Below are 27,540 nucleotides of genomic sequence, written 5' to 3'. Positions count from 1 at the left end.
ATCCTCCTGTGCTATACCTACTATGATGATGATACCATAGAGAAAGCATGTCATCCTGTGTGGCATAAATTATATTCCGGCCTGTGGTATGCGTTTGCGTCAGTGATTCTGCTGTCATTTCTAATTTTCAAAGAAGGGTCAAATTGCCCTAAATCTGAGCCAGAGAGGAGAGTGATTACAGCACTGGCACCATTATAAAGTACCTGTGAGCTCATCAGCAGTTAATTCAGTTCTAATCAATTACTGTCACTAATAATTGACCACAGATGCCCCCCATCCACCCCCCCACCACTATATCCCCATCCTGTATATGATGCATTGCTGCGTAAAAGTTACCAGACGTGGACAGAGAGAAATGAAATGAAGAAAACCTTTGTTCCAAGTGCTTTAAATGTACATATTTTAGTAAGAAACAGTGATAAAAAGGGTTGTTCTATTTTCTGTAGATTACACATACAGGAAACTAATCTTCTCACCATGTAGAGAGTGAGTTGGCAGAAAAATGTTCATTTAACTAGAGAATTCCGATTGACTGGAGCTTCCTTCCTCCCTCTTTATGTTCCATTTAAGTTTTTTTTCCCTTTTTGTTGGCTGCATTGTTACGGACCCATGCCTTAAACAGCGGACTGTCGGTGAGTTTCATTGGCTGTTCCCCTTTTCCCTACAGAAGGAGATAGGGGGCTGTTATTTTAATCACGCCTTTGGTAAGTGTTGTTTGTGCCCTGCGCAGCCCATCTGCACTGCATGCTCTGCTCCACTGAAGCTCTTTCACATCTGCCAGCCAGACTACCTTCACACACAATTACTCATACAATCCACGGTGAGGCTTTTTAATAGGAAACAAGTGTGACAGCGGCAGGCTCGTTGGGTCACGGAGCACAAACTCTCTAATAGGGATGCAGCTTGATAGATCCACCCAGGTGTAGGTGAAATGGTACAGCCCCAAGGGTTGGAGTAGGGGGGGGGGTAACACATGCTGCACTTGGGCTGGAGCGCTTCACTTTGTGTAATGGCTCGTCAATCTAACGATATGAACTGCCTTCAAGAGTCAGCAAAGCTACCAGGGTCGCTCAGTAATATCAGACCAATCCATTTGTGAGCTACTTGGAACCCGGAGGAGGTACTGTACTCTGATAGAATAACAGCAGTCAAAGGGAACAGACTGACAGCCTCTAACCACGCGCTGTAAGTAGAAATGTCTTTTTAAGTAGTGTGGAATTAATTACAAATGCTCGCACCAAGGAAATTCTTAAGCATTTGTACTTGAATTATATATTGTGCAAGCGACTGTAATGTGTGCCTCCCTCTCTGGCTGACCTTGCAGAGAAACAGTTTGTGCCTCATTGTATTCTGTACTAACAACTAAAAAAAAGAATAGATTACTGACCACATTTACTCTAGTGTTGTGTCTTAGAAAATATATCTGACTGAGATGTGTCTGCACTCCAGATGATGGAGTGTCTGCTTTTCCCTTGTATTGAATGTAGTATTTTATATTTTAAGCTCCTCATTTTCTCCAACAGACAAGAAAACAAATAAAGGTGTCAATTAATTCTGGTTATTGTACAGTGCAAGGCAATGCAAGAATTCTCCTTAAAGTGGAATACTTGGAATGTTATAGGCTTTTTTCATACATTCTACTCGATATTTCAAACTGTGTAGTTATCCTTTGAATGCTACAACAGAATTTTGTTCACCAGATAAATGAAATCAAATAAATCTTCCTTAGCATGCTGTAATTGAAGAAGTGTGCTTTGCTTTTGTGCGTGTTCCTGATATAATTTCTGATATTCAACGTTGCCAATTCACACCGTCATGCGAATGTTAGCGGATATTTTGAAAAGACACCCAGTGCTCCTGAAGATAAGGTAGCTCTGGATGTTTGATTTATTGTAGGAATATAAACCAATAGGACGGTATTAGTGTAACAGTACATTACAAATGATGATGAAAAGATTTTCATAGTGAGTTATGTAGTTCCACACTACCTCTCTACCATCGGTTTGCAGTGGTAGAATTCCAGTTCATTGAAGGGAGAGTGCTCAGTTAGAATGTTACTTGGGAATACGTTAGAATGAAGTATCGGTTCAGCATTCGTCAGCAAGGTGGCTAGAATCATTCTAAAAGCTAGATGGTGACATTTTTGAAATGTAATAAAATATTAAAATAAATATTTGTGGATATTTCTTAACTGAACAGAAATAGCTTGATTCTGGTAACATGCTTTTGAATGAAACAGCAATTGATTCTACAGTAATGTGAAACTGGATGAGACTTGGTAATCTAGTTCAGCTTATTGTTTTACAGAAATTGTTAGTGACTCTTTTTGTGGTCATTGTATTTACTTAGATATAGCCTCATGAACAATATTTGGTGGAGTTTTCACAAAGTACGCTTAGTACCGTTTGAACTAAAGATATTGCAACTGACATATTTGGAATAATTCCAAAAATATATGGAAAGACAATATTCAGATAAAAAGCTGCGCTTAGTGCAGAATAAATGATTTAATTGGAAAATGCAGGTGTGTGTTCTAAGTGAGATAGCCTGCTGGAGAGGAAAAAGGCAACTTTGAAAGTTTAATTAAGGAAGTGTCAGGTTACGAGAACACAGTTCAGAATTGAAGATATCGATCAGTGGACAGGTTCTTGGCCGATTCTTCAGTGCTGATCTATTGGGAAAAGAGAGAGTAAATGCAATTGCAGCACTTTTAAAGGAGCTAATAAACTGGACAGTTTGTCTCTTCCAATTTTAGTCTGTAATCTTTTGAGCAGGTAATTTTTTATTCTGTCAACCTATGCATTCTTTAGAGGTTCAGGCATTGTACAAGTCAAGGTGAAGGAGTTACAAAAGAAAGGGCGGTGATTAATCAAATTCTGATTTATCAGTTCACCACCCTTGGTAGCACCAAGATGCCAATCACATCAGGATGGTAGCACACAGGAGAAATTAACTGCAAACATTCGGGATTATTCCTAGATATTTGAAATGTTTTGTCGTTCAGGTGAGCATGCAACAGTGGGCTTCAGAGCCACTCAGATGTTCAACAAAGTGTATGGTAAATCGGGACAAAGTGATTCACTCCCAAACACCAGGCACCTTATAATATGCAGGAAAAAGTCTTTGAATATTCTGCGGAATTCCAAGCCAGTCAAATATAATCCCATCTGATAGTAATGCATAATAGCTACATACTATTTGATGGCGGTTGCATCAATTAGAAGCATCTAATTAATAGGGGAAAGGGAACTACTATTATTATTAAGATAAATGAATGAGCAGTGATTTACAATGCTCCAAGAGTCCATATTTTTCATTGGAACCACATGGTGCAGTTCTACAACCAGGCTGGTGGTGAGGGAACTAAAATTGGCCATGATGTCCCTGAGCTAGGCAGAGGAAATCAGCCAAGGTTCCCACTCGTGATCACATTCCAGTGACCCATGCTAGAAAGTGCAGAGTGCGGAATTTGGGTGAGAAAAGGACCAGGTGTGGCTGTGTTATCCCTCCGTGACCATGTTCCTTGCCGATATTCACTATCAATGATCAGCGACCAAGAAGGGCCATTTGATGACTGCCAGCACCTGTGGAATCATAGCGCAACATGGGTCAGTAATTCATAGGAGAAAGGTATGAGTTTTAGATAAGCATTTTTGATTCCGTTGTTCTCAGAAGAGGCAAGTATAGATGGGGCTAATGGAAGTGCCTCCCTTCCCCTTAATCCTCAGCCATTGTAACAAGCAATATCATTCTGATAAATGTTTAACTAGGAATGTGTTTGTTTTAAAGAAGTAAAGTTTATTACATCTAAAAATGTACATGATGCACTATAAAAATGAAAATACAAAGTCACAGTTCTAGGACATTGCAGATGGACATGGAGATTGGTGATCTTCTTCCGGTCACAGACATGCACTCAGCAATGCAGCAGTCTATTATAATAGAGATGCACGTGTGTTAAGAGGAAGGAAGGATTTCAAAGTAAAACTGCTTTTGTTTCCTTGTCATGTGTAGTGATGTAGCCAGCATAACAAAAAGCTGTGTACTTGTAAAGTTGCAGGGGCTCCTAATGCATACTGATTTTAAAGCAAAAGAACATCACCTTTCATGACTGTAGTAGCAATCATACAGTGTTGGTATTGCCTGTCAAAGAACTATCTTTTAAAACTCCCTTTGTAATTGTGTTTCATTTTTGCTGGATAAATAATAGATTATATTATACAAATTGGAAACATTTCTGGGGATCATCAATGTATGGAAGAAAATATATAGCTGAGGCTGTGAAGCAATGATTACAGATATATCATTGAGACTAAATAGTGCTTATAAAAATGGCGTATTTATGAATTAGTGCTTTGAGTCAAACGAGTGTTTCAACACACAGTGCCAAACTGTGCCCTGAATTTATACTCTGGCACACGAGCATACAAATGCTAATGCATTTATCTCAAATTCTTCGCTCCATTATTTTAGTGGAGATATTAGCCTGTTTAAAATAAATGGATTAACACCTCCTCTGAGAGAAAGTTCATGTGAGCATGCTGGCGCTCGTATGCTGGTATTCCACAAATTAATTTAGGAGCCCAAATTCAAATTATCCTGAGAACAACGTGAGTTAGGAATTATAGTGCGGTTCTGCAGTCATGGTTTTGGGTTGACGGATCATTTCATACCACACTGATTTTGTACAATTAGGAATTTACTAGATATCTTTTTGTTGATTCGCTTTAATTTGTTGCATTTGCTTTATGAAGAAGCCTGTTACTTAGCTCAGTGCAGCTTTTCCAACTCTTTGCTATAAGCATTAACAGCAACATCTTAGCAGTATTGCACTATATACAGAAGGAAATTTAGATTTAAAGCACCACCGAAACAAAGCAAGTGCTCAAAAGGCTAAAGCAGTTGACATTAGATAAATGATGATAATCAATACCCAACCTTACACATGGCTGCTGCGTCTGCAGATTAGAATTGCGGTGGTTTAATGTCTCTAATGTCAGAAGCAGCACACATTCCCTTCATTAATTAAACAGTGCAAATGTATTCCCTGTGGTGTACAACGTCACATTGTGGGAACTTTCAATACAACATCTATTTAAAGGGAAAATCACCCTGTTTAAAATCTAGTGAATTTCAATAGCTTCCTCACAGATAATCCTCTGCCAAGCTGGGTGACCACCTTCAGGTTCTTGGAGTCTAGGACAAAAGGTCACTGAAAATATATACGGACATGTTATACAATTTATTTCTGGCATTTCTGGTGTAGTTTTTTGTGATATTGTTGTCATTTCTACTCTCCAGCACAGTTAGTGCAGCTGTATTGGTCAACCAAATAACTTGATTCAAAAGGACCTTGTAGGCACTCTCGGTGCTAGGCTCATCCACAGTCTGCTCATTAGGGTCTGAAGGAGATCAAAATTAATTACATTACAACACTGACTGCACTTCAAAAGTACTTCACTGGCTGTAAAGCACTTTGGGATATCCTAAGGTTGTGAAAGGCACTATATAAATGCAAGTTCTTTCTTTCTATTTAACTGCAAAAGGATGGCTATCTGTAATGGAGAATTGAGAACAGGCAAGTCAGTTTAAAGCATTACGTCACAGCTAAAATCCTCCAGTAGGACTCATTTTACTATATGATACAGGTAAAGTACATTATTACCTAATCATTCAGTTGCTACTGTTTGATCCACAGCCCAGTCTTATCTAGTAACTTGGCGATTTAAGGAAATCACAGACCAGTGCAAAACAACAGCAGAGGAATCATCACTGATGTGTTGCAGGGGTGACCCGTTGACACCCTATCACATGTTAGTATCACTCCTGAGGGTTTCTTCAATCAGGCAGACTGTTCTCCATCAAGTTGAAATGACTATCATTCCATCAATCAGAGAGCCATATTTTCAAAAACAAACTGTAGCTCAACACCAACAACAGTTAATGATGATTTGCATTGCTATAATGATGGGGGTTAATATTTATCAAGTTAACTTAACTATTCCAGCTGGAAGACACTGATGTACTGTCAAATACTATCCTCCTAAAAGACAGTGTGGCAGATTTTAGCTATCCGCTAGGTAATTTGACTAAAAGTTCCCACTTGAAATTTTTTAGTTGCTACACCATTCTTTTTGTTGACATGACAGAAAATGAAAGCAGTGGTTAGAGTGCCTGAAAAAGAAGATATCTAGCAAAATAAATCGTCATGTTTAATGAAGCTAAATGCACTTGTTAATTTGTGAAGATACGCTTTAGTTCTGGTATTTTGTGTCACTTATAAATAGAACTGTTTTCTGTAGGAGCCAAAATTACATTGGAAGTTGTAAAAGAAAACTACAGACATAAGTATGGAGTATTACACAGAAGGTAGTGAATGGGGCAGGAACACTAATCCCTGAGGCGCAATGTTACAAGTGGGATTTCACCATCACAGGGTAACATATGGTTCTGAACACTTAGCAGACAATGTGTCGGTGAATTATTAAAATCTTGTCGTTTTTAAAATCTGGCTGACTCTTCGTATAAAATGGCTATTTTGAGAAAGTAATGATTATTTTCTTCACAATTTGAATGACCAATAAAAGGATTGAAAATCTCAGAACATGCAATGAATGCCGGTGAGATAAAGAATTGCCTAACCCATGAAGAAGATCACACTACTATTTGTGGTTAGATTGTTATTCCCTTATTTGCCTGGATAGTCCACTTTCTACCTTAGGGAATTCTCTTGGTGTCTAGGCCAATATTTCTCTGTCAACCTGTGTCGTAAAAAACAGATTAACTGGTCATTTATTTCATTGTTGTTTTGGGATGTTGCTGGTGCAGAACAGCTGCTGTATTTACCTACATAACAACAGTCACCGCACTTCAAAAATAATTCACCGTGTGGGCACTTTGAGACACTTTAATCTGATGAAGCATTATATTAATGCGAGTATTATTTAAAATATAATAAATAAACTATGACCGCTGCTGGATTAGGTTTTTATCCCTTTACTAATGTTGATAATCCACATTGTCCTCTTTTCAAAGTAGGTGGTAGCCTGTCTGTCCTTCATCTGGGCTGCTTAATTTAAAAAAAACTTCTAAACATATCACAATGATATCTGTTTCATGAGCAGTTTATTGTGGCATCTTTTAAATATCTTTTTTCTAGCTTTTAAAGGATATCAGTACTTCCGTATCAAGGAGCTAATTCCACTACATAGAAGCTGCTGAAAAGTAACTTACTACTACAAGCACAGACATGTCCAATTGGGTGACTTCCTTTACTGATTATCTTACTTCAAAGTAAAATGAAAGGTTGTGTGAGGAGAAACATCTCGAGCTAATTCAGACATATGTTCGACACTGTGACTGATGAGAAATAGATCATCTGAAGGCCTGTGAATAAGGGTGCCGAGAGTTTCTTTGTTAGTGAAATTCTATATTGTATGAATTGGAGCCTGCAAGTTAGAATATTTTAAATAAAGGTATGAACCTAGAAATGACACTGTGCCACGATTGGAAGTCTTAACGCGCATCAAGGTAGATAAATCTCCGGGACCTGATGAAATGTATCCCAGGACGTTATGGGAGGTTAGGGAGGAAATTGCGGGTCCCCTAGCAGAGATATTTGAATCATCGACAGCTACAGGTGAGGTGCCTGAAGATTGGAGGGTAGCAAATGTTGTGCCTTTGTTTAAGAAGGGCGGCAGGGAAAAGCCTGGGAACTACAGACCGGTGAGCCTGACATCTGTAGTGGGTAAGTTGTTAGAGGGTATTCTGAGAGACAGGATCTACAGGCATTTGGAGAGGCAGGGACTGATTAGGAACAGTCAGCATGGTTTTGTGAGTGGAAAATCATGTCTCACGAATTTGATTGAGTTTTTTGAAGGGGTAACCAAGAAGATAGATGAGGCCTGTGCAGTAGACGTGGTCTACATGGACTTTAGCAAAGCCTTTGACAAGGTATCGCATGGTAGGTTGTTACATAAGGTTAAATCTCACGGGATCCAAGGTGAGGTAGCCAATTGGATACAAAATTGGCTTGACGACAGAAGACAGAGGGTGGTTGTAGAGGGTTGTTTTTCAAAATGGAGGCCTGTGACCAGCGGTGTGCCTCAGGGATCGGTGCTGGGTCCGCTGTTATTTGTTATTTATATTAATGATTTGGATGAGAATTTAGGAGGCATGGTTAGTAAGTTTGCAGATGACACCAAGATTGGTGGCATTGTGGACAGTGAAGAAGGTTATCTAGGATTGCAACGGGATCTTGATAAATTGGGCCAGTGGGCCGATGAATGGCGGATGGAGTTTAATTTAGATAAATGTGAGGTGATGCATTTTGGTAGATCGAATCGGGCCAGGACCTACTCCGTTAATGGTAGGGCGTTGGGGAGAGTTATAGAACAAAGAGATCTAGGAGTACAGGTTCATAGCTCCTTGAAAGTGGAGTCACAGGTGGATAGGGTGGTGAAGAAGGCATTCAGCATGCTTGGTTTCATTGGTCAGAACATTGAATACAGGAGTTGAGATGTCTTGTTGAAGTTGTACAAGACATTAGTAAGGCCACACTTGGAATACTGTGTACAGTTCTGGTCACCCTATTATAGAAAGGATATTATTAAACTAGAAAGAGTGCAGAAAAGATTTACTAGGATGCTACCGGGACTTGATGGTTCGACTTATAGGGAGAGGTTAGATAGACTGGGACTTTTTTCCCTGGAGAGTAGGAGGTTAAGGGGTGATCTTATAGAAGTCTATAAAATAATGAGGGGCATAGATAAGGTAGATAGTCAAAATCTTTTCCCAAAGGTAGGGGAGTCTATAACGAGGGGGCATAGATTGAAGGTGAGAGGGGAGAGATACAAATGGATCCAGAGGGGCAATTTTTTCACTCAAAGGGTGGTGAGTGTCTGGAACGAGCTGCCAGAGGCAGTAGTAGAGGCGGGTACAATTTTGTCTTTTGAAAAGCATTTGGACAGTTACATGGGTAAGATGGGTATAGAGGGATATGGGCCAAGTGCAGGCAATTGGGACTAGCTTAGTGGTATAAACTGGGCGACATGGACATGTTGGGCCGAAGGGCCTGTTTCCATGTTGTAAACTTCTATGATTCTATGAAATGTTAAATTCATTTGTATGACTTTATTTTGCTATTTTCACAGTGACATTAACCTGTTTACTTTGAATGGATGAGGGCCTCCATTAAAACATTGGTCAAAATAGTTTCATACAAATGTGTTAAAGTGCTCATATGATTATAACAACAGAGTCATTTCTAGGCTATAAATATTTTGATACACAGTATGAATCCTTTTTAATGTTGGTAAAATAACAATTGAGGGATAGGAGGCTTACAATATTGTTGCATACAGTTTTTGGTTTTTTTGGCCATCTTAACCAGTTAAAGCCTATAAAATATCTTAAAATATTCTTTAAAAAGCACGTTACCTGGGAGTTTAAAGCAGCTAGCTAAATTCTAGCTTGCAAAAGAAAGTGCCCAAGGCATAAGGCATCACTTGCCTGGTACTGCAGTAATGTTTGTCCCTTTTGAGTAAAATGCAAGAAATATACCATAAATCATAATGTCCTTAACCAGTCTGACCCAGTCCCACATCAGTGTGGTTGACTCCTAACTGTCTTTTGAAGTGGCCTAGCAAGTTACTGGCCTATTAGCGCAACTCCAGGCCACCTGATCCCAACCCCAGGCCCCCATGATTCCAAGCTGCCAGGCCCAATCCAGACCACTCCGGCCTGACCCCCGGCTCTGCATTGTCTAGCCACCCCCCTCCCCCCCCGCCCCTACCATTCCTGAGGGCCACACCGACACTAGCAACAGCCTGATTCTTCTCCAGTCTTTGCGGGCAGGCTGTTGCGCCGCACTGGTTCTATTACAATGAGGTCCGAGACCCAATATCTGGGGAGCCTCGGACCTCACCATTCTGGCGCAGGGTATTTACCGTCCCTCCCCCCACCCCCGCCATCCCGAGCGCCCATGAGTGCTCCCGAATTTTTGGCCCACTACAAAGAATACCACATGGACTGCAGCGGTTCAAGAAGAAGGCCCACCACTACCTTTTCAGTGCAATTAGAGATGGAAAATAAGTGTCGGCCTTGCCAGCTTCTGCAGCATAATGTAATACACAGAGGTACAAATTAGACTGCAGTTCTACTAAAAATTCCTCATCTGGGTAAATTCACTGTTCTACTGAGCCATACAGACCAGGTAGAATCCAGGCCCAAACACCTGGTCTGTGCTTAGTTTATTGATCTTATCTAGGGTAGCAATACAGCTGCCTTTGGGGTAGGGAGAGAAAAAAATCAGTTAGAATTCCCACTCCTGATCACTAATGCAGTGATTCCTGCTGAAAGCCTCATGTGTGGAGATGTCAGTTATAGGGTGTGATAACTCAACTAGATGGTGCCACTCAATGGCTAAGCGCATAATTGAAGATTCCCCACTGGACAAGATGCCTGAGGGTGGTTGGGTGGTGAAAGCAACTTCAATAATAACTTTCAAAAAGGAATTGGATAAATACTTCAAGGGGAAAAATTTGCAGGGCAGGGGAATAGGACTAATTGGATAGCTCTTTCAAAGAGCCGGCACAGGCACGATGGGCCGAGTAGCCTGCTTCTGTGATGTATCATTCTATGAGTGTATGATTCTATACCACATCATGTGTCAGCACATTTAGGAGAAAAGGTGAGGGGAAAGTCCTTATGATTATTGTTAAGAGTTTGAATGAAGTATTCTCAAGACACAGTTGAAAAGTTGTTGAAACATACTCCCTGTGCGGTGTTTTATGGCCTTGTATTTCAGTACTTGAGATATTTATCATCTGTGTTCAGAAGACTAGAAAAGAAGGACCTTTTAACCCTCAAATGGATGTGTGTCAGCACATGTATACAAGGGACATGGGCAAGCCTTGTCCTGTCGAGTTAGCCACGATGCCTTACTAAGATTGAAAGACCCGTTGGTGGGTTACTGCACACAAGTTTATATGAGAATAATAAACACTGTGAGTGAAGAAACTAGCGCATTGACTTGAGATTATGACCTGTGACCTGTGACCTGGGTAACCATAGCGATGCATACAGACGCACCAAGTAAAGATCAACCTAGTAACATTTCAGAGCAAGCTAGACTCATCAATACTGTTGCAAATAATTCCAAATAGAGTAAAACTAAAGTACATACTTTCATATTGTGGTCTTTGGCAGCCATACAAAGTGTACCTTGCTGTAAAGAGCATGTTATAGAGGGTGATTTATATTGGCTTTCTGACATTCAAGGTCAGGCATAAAAGCTTTGGACTTGGATTTCCCTTTTCTTTATATGTAAGTAAAAACTGGATGATATAGCATTATTTTCCCTCATGCAATGCAAGACCAAATTATTATCTGAATTGTATTCAATTAAAAGAACTGATTACTGGTACCATTTCATGGGTAATGCTGATTATTGTTCTCAAGGACAATGACAGTACAGTCACAATGCTAAGTAGCCAGAACTTCTATGATATACTATTCTTTGTGAGTCTTTGTGTAATTATCAATTAAGGACTGGTAAAAAGATGTGCACTTCAGATCTCTATGATTACAATGGTAGCCGTTCATATAATGAATTCAGTTACTTCAGGTCTGAGAAGCTTGGTAGGGCATCCCACATAAAGGTGTGATAAATATTTGTAATGCTATGGGAACTGATAGATACTCAAATATATCACAGATAGCAGCATACGCCCAGCTTGTCCCACGCTGCAAGGATTTAAACCTTGTGCTGAGTCAATAGAAATGATGAGTAACAGCAAGATGACTGTACATATCAAAAGAAAAAGTGTCAAGTCTTTGAAATCTGAAATAAAAACAGATAATGTTGGAAATATGCAGCAGGGAAGTAAAGAGAAAAGGACAAATTAATATTTCAAGTGTACACCCTTCCCTTTACAGATGCGGACTAACTTGCTATGTACTTCCAGCATTTTTGTTCTTGTTACTGATGTACATGTTTTCTTAACCTGAAGTGTGCTGAAAGCCCACTTCAATATATGCGTAGTATAAATCTGTATATAACAGGCTAAAGATTAAAATGAAACCTTCTATTGTTAATCTAGCCTGCTGAGAACAAAGAATGATCATTTACATAGCTCCTAATCATGCTTTTGGACCTCCCAAGGCCATTCACATCCGATGACTTCTTTTTGAAGCGTTCAACTTTTGAAGTTTGTTGTTACTAAGTAAGCATGGCAGCCAATTTGCACAATGCAGCAAATGAGATGAACGACCAGATGATCTGATTCTGGTGATATTAGTTAAGGGAAGAATTTTGACCAGAATTCAAGAAGAACTACCTGATGTGCCATGGGATTTTTTATGTTGCTGCAAATGGCAGATAATACTTCAGCTTAACATTTCATCTGAAAGACAAAGGCCTAGAAATTTGGGAGTGACCTTTTCTGGATGAGTGGGGTTGGAGAGGGGGGGCCGCCTGCAGGGAACAATCCCTGCACCAGAATTGTGAGGCCTGCGACGCCCCTAATATTGTCCCTCGGGCCTCTCTTTCTTCGAGCTGTGAACAGCTACGGCCAGCTTGCTGCTGAAGTTCAATGGAAAATTGGCCCTCAGGTAAATGAGGGAAGGGTGTGACTGGTGGGGGAGGGGGGTTAGGTAGAGGTGGCCGCGGGGGAGAGGGCAGTGGTGATCGTGTTGGGGGGGGTGCAAAATTGGCAGCAGCAACCTACAACCTTCTCACTCTACTACCAGTACCACCAGAGTGCTGCCAACTGAGTCAAGCTGATAATAAAGACACTTCCTATCAACTACAGTGGCATTAGGAATGGAGAAGCCACCAGCCAGATGTGCCTTATCAGCTGACTGAAGGATAATGTGTTGAGGGCAGAGCAGCAATATAAATAACAATCAAGGCAGTAGCTAGCACTCTTTGTTCATCTTTTCTATAGCTTTGTAATTAGTGAGACCATGTAATGACTATTTCATCAAAAATAGCACTGCTTTACACCATTTCCATCTGAGATTTGATATCTTCACACCTTGGTGTGAAAACATAAAAGCTGAGGTGAAAATCTCAAGAGTGGTATTATTTTTACTCGAACAGCGCTACCAGAGTGAAACCAGTCAAAGCACAAAAACACACTTGTGTCTTGAACCTGAAGGCCTGAAATGAGGAATCACACAATTGTCCATTGTAGACATTGAGGAGCTCCAGAAACCATATGGATGTTATTTGGCTGAACTTCATAATTTACATTTCCACAGCAATGTCAGTTTGATATTTGCAGTGTGTGCCGTTGATGCGGGATACTGGTTGTTAACCATGGCTAGGGTTGGAGTTGGATGTACCTAAAAATTTTCATTTACAATATTTGCTGGTTCTGTATAATAGAATCAATGAATCTTTTTAGTAAAATTACTGACAGATGGAATAAAGATGTGAATAAATGTCTACTCATTTGAAGGGCCTTTGTTCATTTTTCTGAGGCAGTGCGTTTTCTAAAATGGTTCCATATCTGCACTTGGACTTAATGTAATGTCTCCAACTTCTCCTCATTCACTTTGCAAAGTACACAGTCATAATTTTCTGTGTATCTGTAAAATTCCATCCTGGAGAGTCTGTAATACTATATTATCATAAATACAGGTCTGGAATGTTTATTTTGCTTTGCTGCACGGCATCACTGACACTCTGCAGAGAGAGTGTGCTTGTGGCTGCAGGATACAAAGTGACAGACCTTGAAGATTTACTTCCGAAACTCTATTTTCCTGTTTAACTCTCGCAAGCCATTTCAGAGTGATGACTGAGGTAGCTTTATTAGGCGAGACTCACTGTTGAAACAAATGAAAAATGATGTTTGCTGACAGTAAGACTCTGTATTCATCAAAATAGTGCAGTGCGAACAGGTAGAGACAGTCCTATGGGCAGTAAATCATCTCACACTCCACTGCACTGAATCACAGCCCCCATGACATTCAGATGCTGAAGTTAAATCTTTTTGACTTTTTTCCACGATTAGCTCCACAGGCAGTTTTAATAAGGCACCTAAAGTCCAAATCCACAATAGAGGGTGGCTTCACTGGGTCTGGTAGCCATGTTCTGGTAGTCTGCATCTCCTTGCAGAAGTGGCCGCTAACTGAAGTAGCCAAGTCAGCAGCAAAGGCCTCAAGCATAAGCATTCAGTCCCATAGCTTGCATTTTCCACCTGCCTCGCCGAGGGCCAGCAAGGATTTGACCTTAACAGGGTTGTCTCTTTGTGGAATTCCAACCGATAATAATGAAGTGCTGTTTGAACATAATGGCCCAGATTTTTCTGGGGACTTGAGCCAATATAATGGCATATCTACGTTGTCAGGGGCCCTTGAATTGTGCAAAAGAAAGAAGAAATGCTGGAGTAACTGACTTACACCATCACTTATGGTGTTCCACATTTTCCTGGGACTTTTGTACCAGGAGATAGTTGGAAGGTCATTTTCATAATACTGTCCCCCATTAAAATCAATGGCGATCACAATTTTGCTGGATTCTCACTGGTTTTTATGCTGCTGCCTCTTAGACATAAAAATAATGGCGCTGGTGGCCTGGCAGCATAATGATTTATTGCTTATAGATCATTTTCTGTAAAAAAAATTGCTCGCACAATTATAGCAAACCATTGAATTAGCTTACATATGGCCTAGTCTGTAGCTAGAAAACCAGCTCAGCGAACCCATGAGAACACTTCAACAATGCAGTCTAAACGGAAGCCTGACTGACCAGATCGGCCCAGTGGCAGTAACGCTTTGGGTGAGCGCCTTACTTCGGCTTTGAATAAAAGCCCATTTTAAGTTTTTACTTTGCCATCCTGTTTAATGCAGAAAAATGGCCTTGCCACTTCTAATTTGCTGCCATGCTCACTAGGGCGTATTCTCATTAGAAATGCAGGGAAATATGCAGGAAGTTATCAACGGCAAGATCGGCACGCCAGGCTATATTTACGGTGTACATCGCTGATCTTGCATTGTGGGAAAATCTGGGCCATTACTAATGTCCAGAAAGTAGATTACCAGCCATTGTAACAATTCGTAGAATCAATCATACAGCACAGAAGGAGGCCATTCATCCCATTGTGCCTGTGCTGGCTCTTTGACAGAGCTACCAATTAGACCCATTCCCCTGCTCTTTCCCCATATGTTCCCCAAAATGTTTCATTTTCCAGTATATATCCCCTAAACAGTGAGAGGGAGATAGAAGAGCAAATATGTAGGCAAATTTCTGAGAAGTGCAAAAACAATAGGGCAGTAATAGCAGGGGATTTCAACTACCTGAAAATTAACTGGGATAAAATCAGTGCAAATGGTATAGAGGGCACAGAATCCTTAAATTGCATTCAGGAGAACTTTTTTAGCCAGTACGTAGCAAGCCCAACAAGAGAGGGGGCAGTTCAGGATTTAGTTTTAGGGAATGAAACTGGGCCGGTGGAAGGAGTATCAGTGGGAGTGCATTTTGATGGTAGTGATCATAATTCAGTTAGATTTAAATAGTTATGGAAAAGGACAGAGGTAGAACAGGAGTAAAAGTTCTAAATTGAAGAAAGGCCAATTTTACTAAGCTGAGAAGTGATTTAGCAAAAGTGGACTGGAAACAGCTACTTGAAGGTAAATCAGTGTCAGAGCAGTGGGAGGCATTCGAGGGGGAGATTCAAGGGGTTCAGAGTAAACATGTTCCCACAAAGAAAAAGGGTGGGACTGCCAAATCTAGAGGCCCCTGGATGACAAGGAGCATACAGGGTAAGATAAAGCAAAAAAGGGAAGCTTATGTCAGACACCAAGAGCTCAATACTGCAGAAAGCCTAGAGGAGTATAGAAAATGCAGGGGTGAAATTAAAAAGGAAATTAGGGAAGCAAAGAGAGGGCATGAACAAATACAGGCAAGTAAAATTAAGGAAAACCCAAAAATGTTTTATAAAATAATGCATAAAGAGCAAGAGGATAACTAAGGAAAGAGTAGGGCTTATTAGATTCCAAATAGGTAATCTATGTGTGGAGGTGGAAGATGTGGGTATGGTTCTTAATGAATACTTTGTGTCTGTCTTCACAAAAGAGGGGGACGATGCAGAGATTGTAGTTAAGGAGGAGGAGTGTGAACTATTGGATGGGATAAACAGAGAGAGGAAGTACAAAGAGTTTAGCATCGTTGAAAGTAGATAAATCACCAGGCCCAGATGAAATGTATCCCAGGCTGCTAAGAGAAGCAAGGGAGGAAATAGTGGAGGCTCTGACCATCATTCTCCAATCCTCCCTGGCTACAGGCGTGGTGACGGAGGATTGGAGGACTGCTAACGTTGTACCATTGTTTAAAAAGGGAAAAGAGATAGACCGAGTAATTATAGACCGGTCAGTCTAACCTTGGTGGTGGACAAGTTGTTGGAATCGATTCTGAGGGACAGCATAAATCGTCATTTAGAAAGGTATGAGTTAATCAAGGACAGTCAGCATGGATTTGTTAAGGGAAGGTCGTGTCTGACTAAATTGATTAAATTTTTTGAGCAGGTAACAAGGAGGGTTGATGAGGTTAACACGTTTGATGTAGTGTACATGGATTTTAGCAAGGCTTTTGACAAGGTCCCACATAGCAGGCAGGTCAAAAAAGTAAAAGCCCATGGGATCCAAGGGAAAGTGGCTAGTTGGATCCAAAATTGGCTAAATGGCAGGAAGCAAAGGGTAATGGGTGACGGATATTTTTGCGATTGGAAGGCAGTTTACAGTGGGGTCCCGCAAGGCTCAGTACTAGGTCCCTTGCTTTTTGTGGTATATATTAATGATTTGGACTTGAATGTGGGGGGCTTGATCAAGAAGTTTGCAGATGATACAAAAATTGGCCTTGTGGTTGATAGTGAGGAGGAAAGCTGTAGACTGCAGGAAGTTATCAATGGACTGGTCAGGTGGGCAGAAAAGTGGTAAATGCAATTCAATCCAGATAAGTGTGAGGTAATGCGTTTGGGGAGGGCAAACAAGGCAAGGGAGTACACAATTAATGGGAGGATACTGAGGTGTAAAGGAACAAAGGGACCTTGGAGTGCATGTCCACAGATCCCTGTAGGTAACAGGTAGATAAGGTGGTTAAAAAGCCAGATGGAATGCTTTCCTTTATTAGCTGAGGCATAGAATATAAGAGCAGAGAGGTTATGCTAGAACTGTATAAAACATTGGTTAGGCCACAGCTTGAGTACTGCGTACAGTTCTGGTCATCACATTACAGGAAAGATGTGATTGCACTAGAGAGGGTACAGAGGAGATTTATGAGGGTGTTGCCAGGGCTGGAGAATTTTAGCTATGAGAAAAGATTGGATAGACTGGGGTTGTTTTCTTTGGAACAAAGGAGGCTGAGGGGAGATTTAGTTGAGGTATATAAAATTATGATGGGACTAGATAGAGTGGATAGGGAGGACCTATTTCCCTTAGCAGAGGGATCAGGTTTAAAGTAGTTGGTAGAAGGATTAGACAGGAGTGGAGGAGAAATGTTTTCACCCAGAGGGTGGTGGGGTCTGGAACTCACTTCCTGAAAGGGTGGTAAAGGCCAAAACCCTCAACTCATTTAAGAAGTACTTGGATGTGCATTTGAAGTGCCGTAACCAAGTGCTGGAAAGTGGGATTAAGTTGGATAGCTCTTTTCCGGCCGGCACGGACATGTTGGGCTGAATGGCCTCCTTCTGTGCCGTAACTTTCTATGATTCTACAATAATTCCCTTTTAAAAGTTATTATTGAATCTGCTTCCACCACCCTTTCAGGCAGTGCATTCCAGATCATCATGACCGGCTGCTAAAAAGAATTCTCCTCATCTCCCTCCCTGGCTTTTTTGTCTGTCTCCTCTGGTTACCAACCCTTCCGCCAGTGGAAACAGTTTCTCCCTATCCAGTCAATCAAAACCCCTCCAAATTTTGAACACCTCTAATAAATCTCCCCTTAACCTTCCCTGCTGTAAGGAGAACAACCCCAGCTTCTCTAGTCTCTACACCATCTCTGAGATATTTTATTTATATTGTTATTTACACCATACATACACAATTTTGTAATTTAAATTGAGGCACAGACCACGAGGTCAATAACCACACTTATCAGTTTTGATGGTAGAAAGCCTTTAGTTAATTTGAAGAAAATTATTCCCCTCAGGAATTCTTTTTATAGTTAATAATGTTAACTATTTTCAGAAAAATGCTACAAGTGGTGAGTAGTAAATGGTCAGTAAGAAGGATTCCTTTTAACAAACTCACCACAGGATAATGTTCAGTTTTCCCACAGCTGTGCCAAATTATTGGGCTGAAGTATTTCCAAATAGTAAAACTAACGCAGTTCTTTCATTTATAATTAATCTGATTTTACCCCTCCCTGTATTATTGTACTTCATCCCTGTTAGTTCTCCTCCTCTAATGCAGCTGCCTTCAGCTCAGAAGGCCGCAGGCTTCTTTATAATTTCAGCCAATGTATTTCAGTCCATAGGTAACACACTTGTAGCAGACACGTCTTGCAGAGTTAAGATTTCTCCCTTCTCCAGGCTGAATAATCTACTGGTATGTCTGCGAATTGATGTCCCTCATCTCAACTTTAGTCATCTTTGGGATCAAACTTGGTTGGGAAGCCAGCAATCGCGTGGTTACCATTCTGCACCACTCTTCCTTTTGTTCTTAAGTTAAATTAAAAATCTCGATAACTGTAGAAGAATTTTGCAGCATGTAGTGGTGATGCAGGTGGTGCTGCAAAAACAATATTGGTATTCTTTGTGACGTTTCAATACAGATCCGGATTGGGAGGATGGTGTTGTCTTTATGTGTATTAAAAAAAAGTTCTATTGCAATTTGCACTCCTTTTGAGACCCAACAGAATCTTATATGCTAATATCTGACCACAAGATTGAACGGGGCTTTAAACTGACTTCCATATGTCTACCTTCCCACCAACAGCCCAAATTGGGGCAATAGTGAGACAAAAATCACCCCCGTATTCTGTTTTTCATTAGGTCCAACAGCTTATAGACTTATATTTCAGTTAACAAAGTATGGTTTAACAATGCAGTTTTCATAGTCCATGGGTATTTAACCTTTGAAGGTCCAATCTCTACTGGTGCTTTTTATAAATTTCCGTTCATATTTAAAAATAATTTATCACATTAGAAAAGGAAACTTAGCTTCACGTAATTGTCCAGCTGTTTGCAAAAAATGCTATTCACACAACTTACTTGAGGTGCTTTTTTGAAGCTCAATAGTTTTTATATTGTGATTTTCCCCTCAAAAAATAGAGAAAAGAAACTAAGTAACAAAGCTGATAATCCATTTGAAAAGAAGTGTAAGGAGGTCACCACAGCCCAGAGGTGGTCACGGATCCTCGGATTTCCTGTTCAAAAGGGTCACATCATTTCTGCAGTCCATCAATTAACTCTAACTGAAGAATATCATTAAGAGTTAAAACCAATTTAGCGAGCTTATCAGCACCAATAAACTATAAATGCCCAGTTAACGTATAATGGGCAAGAGTTCTGAACAAAAGACAATTGATAGTAACTAACCCAACTGACCCTTTGCCCTCACTTACCTCCCATTCAAAAAAACGTTTAGTCTTTGGAGTCTGATTCAGCTATCTCTTAAGACAAGTTTTGAGGGAAATATTTTCTCATTATACATGTTTGGTTTTGAACCCCGCAATTCCAAATAACTATTGTCTCTAGTGTTAGAAAATGTCAGACGCCCAGCACTTTGCCACTATTAATTTAACTTACATAGCAATCTTAAATCTGCATAACTTCATGATCTTTATTATATGATTTGATAGAACCGAGCCAACATTTCATCATGAGCTGAAACATCTTGGGTTTGGCTATGCCATTAATAGGCAAGTGCCAATTCAAAGCTAGGTTCTTCCCTGTAGGAAAAGAGTAAACATTATCAATCAATTCCTTCATTTCAAAGGCTCTTGAGAACCTTTAAATAGATTACTTCAAGACTGCCACTGGCGGAGGCCTGGGATCAAGTCCTGCAATCTTGGAAATAGGGCCTGGCACGGCCAGTCCAGCTTAGGAATGTTAGTTACTGCTTCAGCTCTTCCTGACTGTGTCCCATTTCCTCGCGCACATACATGCAATGACATCAGCACCAAACCTTGTAGTTGGAGTGGTCTCTACCAGTCTTTGATTTACCATTAAATCCATACCCTCCAGACCCTGAACTCATTTCTTCTTAATCCTCCTAATTTCCCAAACCCCAGTTTGCTTATATCACAATAATGATTGCAATTCAAAATTTGTGTGTAGCTTTCTTAGATGTTTCTCAGAGCCATGATAAGGTGCTATATAAATGTAGGGCATTCTTTATAAGTGCAGATCTTTCTTTCTCCCTTAATGTTTCTGCTGTTTGAAATATCACTAGCCATGTCCCACTCCCCCCATTTCTAGTTTCTAACCCACCCTAAAATGTAATTTGGACCTTTGTGAGCATGAAATAAATCTGGATAAACACAGAAAATGCTGGAAATACACAAACAATTCATCAGCATTTATAAGGTGAAAAGGCTGGTTAACATTTTGGGTGTAAACTCTTCATCAGAACAAAAGTTAATTCTTTTACTGATATTGAAAACATAGATGTGGTCTGGAAAACTTCCTTTTTAAAAGTTAAAAGGATGCTTTTACTCTGATGGTAGTTACACTGCAAACCCAGTGGTGTGAGATGACTGCTTCAAGATCTTCTCACACTGCTCGCCAAAATTCAAAGAGCCCTCAAACCACACTGCAGTATAATTGGTCCATTAGCTCACATAATCTTACTTCAGAAAATGGGTTCTGCTGTATCAAGCCACTTCTCTTCACCTTAGCCCTAGATCCTCAGAGCTGAGAGTAAGATCTGCTTGTGTTAGCCTTCCTGTCTGTATAATATGCCGCTGCTAATTTTATCTCCAATCCTTACCAGCTGTAAATAGGAGTCTACTGTCATTTTTCCTTGGGCAATGTTTAGTGTATCTAGTCCCTGATCATCGTCATGGTCCAGTACACATGCACTCGAAAATGTTTTAGCTGCAATTAATACCTTAGGTGATATTCTAAGATATGCATCTCCATTTATAATGGCAGACAATTCTGAGATCAATTTATAAAGATTCATCACCATTTGAAGTCTTTGTTCTTTATCAACTGATTTTATCAATGACCACATTAATCAAATCTCCACAGTTCCATTTATATTCACCTTTAGGACAATGTGTGTAAGTGAGATTGATGAAGGAGCCTTTGAATTTGGAAACAAACTTGAAGGTGGAAATCACTGATCTTGTATTACACAGCCTGAAGGTAAATTGCTTATATGGAGCATTGATTCATATTGAATTTTCCCATTTTAAAGCAGAGTTGGTACTTTCACAACTTCTCAAATGTTTTACAACACACTTCAGTATATAAGTTTAACCTTTATAGGTCACCGATGCTCTGTTTCTATTTACTTTGGACCTATGGGTTCCCTGAACCTGTTCTTCCGCAGAGCTCTGTAGCAAAACAAAGCTAATGAACGCCATTCGCATTGACCGCAGCTTTCATCAATCACTTAAGAAATACTCCCCACCTTCACCAAATGCCACGATGTTACCGATTTGGTCTGTTGAGAGTGTAAATGAGGTTTAAATATATCTCTCCTAAATCATTGCGGAACAACAGCCTCAGGTTACACCGAGGAGGGTTTCAAAGTGTTAGCGATACTCAGTTTACCTTGTAGCCTGTGGCAATAAAATGTTACAGTTTCTTTGAAACACATTTTCATTAAAACGCATGTTAAAAATCAATAAAACAATCTTTGGTTATAGCTAAGGACATTGCATTTCACAATGTAAAAATCCACATATGACACACTATACATGAAACAATTAGAATTAGATTGCCAACTTGCGATTTGAAGGACAGGTCAATATGACTAATTCATTTTTATTAATTAATGCTGAAGAGTTAGAAAATCCTGGTGGATGTTTGTTCGATCTTTCAGGGAGTTGTCAGTGTTTTATCTCATTAAAAATGTTGGGAATGCTCCTGCACAAAGGAAAACTCATTCCATTCGCTCTGACGCTTAAGCTGCCCTGTGGCACCTTCCTTGTTTTAATGAGAGAATGGAATTGGGTCTGTTACAACCTTTCGAACATTGCTAGCCAGCAGCTGTAACTCCCTGGCATGCTGCTCGGAAGATGATCTTGAAATGATCTGAGATGATGAGAAACTATTTTTTTTCTGGGATTTATACCGTCGTCAGTTGGGATTGAGAAAAAGAGTTTGTGAATAATTGGATTTAGGCATGAAAGAAATAAAAAGGCAGTTAGAAGATCTGGGTCACATTTATAGATATCTGGGCTATACTATTCAGGATTCTCAGTGTGAATCTCTTCAAGTCTCATTATAAAAGGAAAGATTTAGGGTCCATTCTCTAAATTTTGCAAAACAGTGGACGTGAGTATAAAGTTGTGTCCCCTACGTAAACCCATGTCTACTATCTCACTAAAGTTAGTGAACAGAGGAAAATATACTCCTTGGACTGCAGACAGAAGTATTACATTGACAAATTCCCTGCTGCAATGTGTAAATTTTAGAAACAATTCTAATATCACAAGTGACTGGTTCATTGTGAATAAAATGATTAAAATTGAGACATTTTTCACTGGGACACATTGGGCTCGAATTTAGCAGGCCTGCGGGTTCCCAGCGGGTGGTCCTCCGGGAGCGTCGAAAACGCGAACGGCGAAATTAGTGGGTTGCCCACGCGATCGTAGCAGGCAACCCACTAATAGGAATCAATTACCTGCTCCTCCGGGGTCCACGGCGCTGGCCTGCGCGTCGGGCGGGCTGCGCATGCGCAGTACGATCTGTCAGCTGGAGGCTCTCTAGTTAAAGGGGCAGTCCTCCACTGACAGATGCTGCAACCAATGGGACAAATTGCAGCATGGAGCAGCCCAGGGGGAAGGCTGCTCCCAGTTTAATGATGCCTCACCCCAGGTATCATCAGATGGGGTGAGGAGGAGGGGGAGGACACAGATCTTCCCCCCGGCGGGCGGGAGGAAGCGGCCTGCCTCTGCCACCAAGAAGGCCTGGCTCGAGGTGGCAGAGGGGGTCACCTGCGCCACCAACATATCGCCCACCTGCATACAGTGCAGGAGGCGCTGCAATGACTGCAGTAGGTCAGCCACAGTGAGAACACGAAGTCTTTCCCCTACACTCCGTCTGCCACAACACTGCCCCCACCCCAAATCTCCTTCGGCACCGCCAACACTATTCTGTCACATCACCCTTCATGCCCACTCACACCCCATCCTCATCTTACCTCCACCTACTCACCTCGCCAGTACTCATCCTGCCACTAACACGCGACCCAATCCTCATACAATCTCATGGCTCCATCCCATACTCACCCTCTCGTGCATCTCCCTCACGGCCAGCCTCACTCAACCTGCCACCACCTGTGCTGCAGCCACAGGGCATGCATCACATATGTGCAGTAGGCAGGGTAAGGCAAACGTCTCGTCAGCATGAAGGGGGTGCACAAGGGTGTCTGAGGGTTTGTCATGGGTGTTACCCATATTGAATTTCAGAGCCACAAACAGCACACATTATATTGACACCACCACTGCCATGTCTCCGCGAATCCTGTCCATTGTGTCCAATAATGCCCGCTCCTGGGTATCACTATGAGGACCCACCACTGATGCCACCCATCGTGTTACTGCAGAGTAGGTGCAGGTGTATTTGCAGGGCTCGTCCGCGCAGACAACTGAGAGACATCGGCGGTGTTGCCGGCTGCACCCTGGAAGGATGCGGAGGAGAAGGTGTGGAGGACAGTGGTGACTTTGCCAGCGACAGGTAAGCAGTTGGTGCTGGGGCCAGCCAGGAGCAGCTCAGCATGAAAGAGGCTGCAGATCTCCACGACTACATGTCGAGCGAATCTGCGCCTCCCTGTGCACTGCTGCTTGGAGAGGTCCGGGGAGCTGCGCCTCGGTCTGTGGACCCTGTGGCGAGGGTAGTGCCCTCTGCGACGCGTCTCTCTCTGCGGTAGCCCTCCCTCCTGCTGTGCAGGTGGGTGTGCCGCAGCACCGTGTTGGGGGGCCCCACCTCTCCGAGGCGGACGGCGTGGACTGCGAGGCTGCTGGGGCTGGTCATCCTGTTCGTCCTCCGACGATGTCAACGCACCACCCATCTGGCAGGTGTTGGTGTGAGGGGTTGTGCAGGGTAGGTGGGTGGGTCCTCGGACTGGGGCTGCGGTTTCGTGTCGGTCTGTCCTCTGGCTTGGCGGGGGTTGGTGGAGGGCAGGGGTTGCCCTATGTGACGCGGTGGCCTCCTGCATGGGTGAGGGCTCTCCCCCGTGGAGCGCACCTTGGCACCTGCCACAGGCTGCTGGCTGCAACACGCCTGGTTTGAAGGGTCCTGTTTCCCCCAGTGTGGGAAACTGACTGCTTTGACCGTAAAATCCCACACTTCCTCTTTTGACAGCTGCTTCAGCTCATTAACTGACCACAACGAGCAAGGTAAGTACTCTCAAGTGGAACCCCGCTGGCTTTAATTGCCTGCGGGATTCCCACCAGCGGGGCTTGCGCGCGCAGCCCCGCACGTCAGCGCGGTACCCGGAAGTGGCCGGGATTTCGTCCGAATCCGGTCACGTGATCGGAGATCGGGATTTTCGGGGCCCCCCCGCTGGAAACCCGCAGGTAACCCGACCCTAAAATCGAGCCCATTGGGGTAGAAATCGGTATGAGTTGCACCCATTTTTCAGACTTAAAAAAGATGCAAAGCATGCCAATTTAGCACTGGGACAGCCTGTGCCCAATCTGCACAGGCGTTGGTCCCACTGCTAAATTCGCGGGGACCATTTTCCCGGGCAGACACCTAAAACAGGTGTTAGGCCCCTTTCAATACATTCATGAGGGGCCTAATGCCCGATGAAGGATCCCTCTACAAAATTTACTCCCGGTGAGCAGGGCAGGTGTCAGGATTCTGCAGCGAGCACCGTGGATGCCAACTCCAGGTAAGTTTTAAACCCTTTCTGTGGAGCCAGGAAGAGCAGAAGTGCTCCCCATCCCACCCCCACCCCCGACTCCACAATCCTGGCGATCACCCCCCCCCCCCCATTGTCTGATCTGACCCTCCTCCTGGAATTTACCTGAGGGCCAGTGTCAGCATCCCAAAATTCATTTTTCTTCAAAGGTGGTGATGAGGCCTGAGGCCCAATTGCGGGATGGCCTTGCCCCTCTGTTCGGGTGCGATGCCAAGTTTGGAACCAAAAACAGGCCCAGACCAATTTTTACCCCAAATCTTTTGTACATGAGTGCATTCACTTAAAATATAAAAAGCTAAATATCAGGGAGATTAATGAAGATGCAACCAATGGGATCCAAAGAAAACTGAACCAACACAAAGTGCTATACCAGTAAACTGGTGGGAAACATCTGGGCTTTGAAGTGAGCCTGTGTATTGTTAGCATGTGAACACTTAATGTGACATTCCTTTGACCTTATTTCAACAGAGATGTTAACCTACTTATTTAAAAAAAAGCTTTGGTGTATGGTTTAATCCCTCATATGAAACCTCTGTACCATAACATCACAAGTGGTAATTTCAATCTATTAAAATTACAGAACGAGTAATGTGTATCTATATAACTAATGTGTTATGGATACAATGAAATACATAATGGAGTTTCATAAAGTAAAACAATTTTAGGAAACTGCATTAATCACATTTTGGCATTCATACATCGCTTCAGGATAATTTGTTTTGGATGTATAAAGTATTTCACCTAATCAATAATCTGTGTTTACGATGAACTGTTACACAACGTAATGGAAAGATAAGGGGCTCGATTTTGGAATGAAGTAGCGGGGACGTTGGGGGCAGGGGGTCTCCGAAAATCAGGGAAATCCCAAGCGGGTTCAGAACCCGGCTCCAAGCCGCAGAATTCCGGGTTCCCCATTGAAGCATGTGGGTGTGCGCGCGCCTCACGAATACGGAAGTCCCACCGGCAATTAAAGCCAGCGAGATGACAGTTAAGAGAGTTATTTAGATACTTGAAGTATTTAATTTTGTGCACATTGAGGCAGGGGTCCAATTTTGAAACATCTTCAGTGTGTTTCCCGTGCTGTTCAATGTTCTACCAGACGTGTTTCAGCCAGTAGCCAGTTGGACATTCAAATGCTTGTTTGACAGATGGGGATAAAAGGTGAATTATTGCACCAGGGCACTCAGTTGTTTCAGACAAACTTTTGCCTGGGAGATTTTTGTGTTTTCACTGAAAATTCTTACTTTACACTCACAATTTTTCTGTTCACACATATCTACCAACTTTTCGGACTCCCTCAAACTGACACCAGCAGGATGGCGGGGGGCGCCATGGCTGCATTCACCACAACATCCCAGGATGAGTAACATCACCAGCCTCACCACCCCTCCCTGCACAAAACAGTCCTGCAACGACACATACACCCATTGTAAGGTGACCCAATGGGTGGCATCAATGTCGCCGTTCATGGTGAACCTCATGAAAGGCCCCTATCACAAGCCAGTCATGAATGGGCAAGACGTGGCAGTCGTGGTGAGACTGATAACATTTAATATGACTTTAACAAAAGCCAAATATAAATGAAAAACGTGACCATCTATCAGACACCCTTGTGCACACCTTCATATCCACAAAACCTTAGCCTTTCTCTTCCTACTACTTCTACATGATGCATCCCCTGTGGCTGCAGCAGAGGTCGTGGCAGGTTGCTCATGTTCATGCCCTGACTGCTTAGATGCTTTCGGCCTATTCCCTCTGGGTTTTGGAGCCTCTGAGGGCCCTTCCAAAGACTGCTCCACGTGCATCTTTGCAGGGGCAGACTCAGCCACCTGGAGAGGAGGCAGCATTGCGGGTACTGGTTGAGAGGGGGGCAACGGGTGAGATGTGGGAGTGCTTTGAGTGTTGTCCCCACTTCCAAGTCCCCTTTCGCCATCATCCCTCTCCTGGACCAGGCGCACATCATTCCTGCCACCCTGCTGGACAACAGTTTGGAGGACATGTATGAGGCCTTGGAAGCCCAGTTGTAAAGTATCTGCCTGCCTGTTTAAGGCAGCAGAATGTTGTTCACCCTGAGTCCCAACGACCATTGTTAGGGCCTGAATGGACTCATTTGTGAGCCGTGCTTGAAGCTCAATGAAGGCTAGCCTTCTCTCCATCACAGACATTCCCGCATTTACCTACAACACTATCTTAGGCACTTGCTCATGTCCCTGTGACAGTATCTCAAAGATTCCCTCCCGTACTTGTGCCACCATTCCACTTATGCAGGAGTTGGACTCCTCTGAGGAATCGTCCTCTGCCATCACTGTAGTCGTTGAAGGGCCTGTAAGAGAACAGAAGGCAATATTAAGCATCATCACAAATGCGTCATGTTGCAATGAGCATGCTGAGGTGTTGAACATGGCAAGCATTGCTAACATCAATTCATATTGTGTGCGATGAATGTTAAAGTTGTGTCACCAGATGTTTGTGGGGTGCCAGTCTCGTCATCCCCAA

At 42.2% G+C, this 27,540-nt stretch overlaps 1 protein-coding gene across 1 annotated transcript in view; it reads left to right on the top strand.

The window, feature by feature from the left end:
* Positions 1 to 1,016: 1,016 nt before the first annotated feature.
* sema3ab (sema domain, immunoglobulin domain (Ig), short basic domain, secreted, (semaphorin) 3Ab) overlaps positions 1,017 to 27,540 on the top strand; it is a 310,018-nt gene continuing 283,494 nt past the window's right edge. Inside the window, exon 1 of the mRNA XM_068005023.1 lies at positions 1,017 to 1,185. The gene's annotated coding sequence lies outside the window, so the exon portion shown is untranslated. The remainder of the gene's footprint in view (positions 1,186 to 27,540) is intronic.

Source organism: Heptranchias perlo, chromosome 24, assembly GCF_035084215.1.
Source record: "Heptranchias perlo isolate sHepPer1 chromosome 24, sHepPer1.hap1, whole genome shotgun sequence".
Taxonomy (NCBI): Eukaryota; Metazoa; Chordata; class Chondrichthyes; order Hexanchiformes; family Hexanchidae; genus Heptranchias; species Heptranchias perlo.
This window is presented reverse-complemented; position numbering and strand designations above follow the sequence as displayed.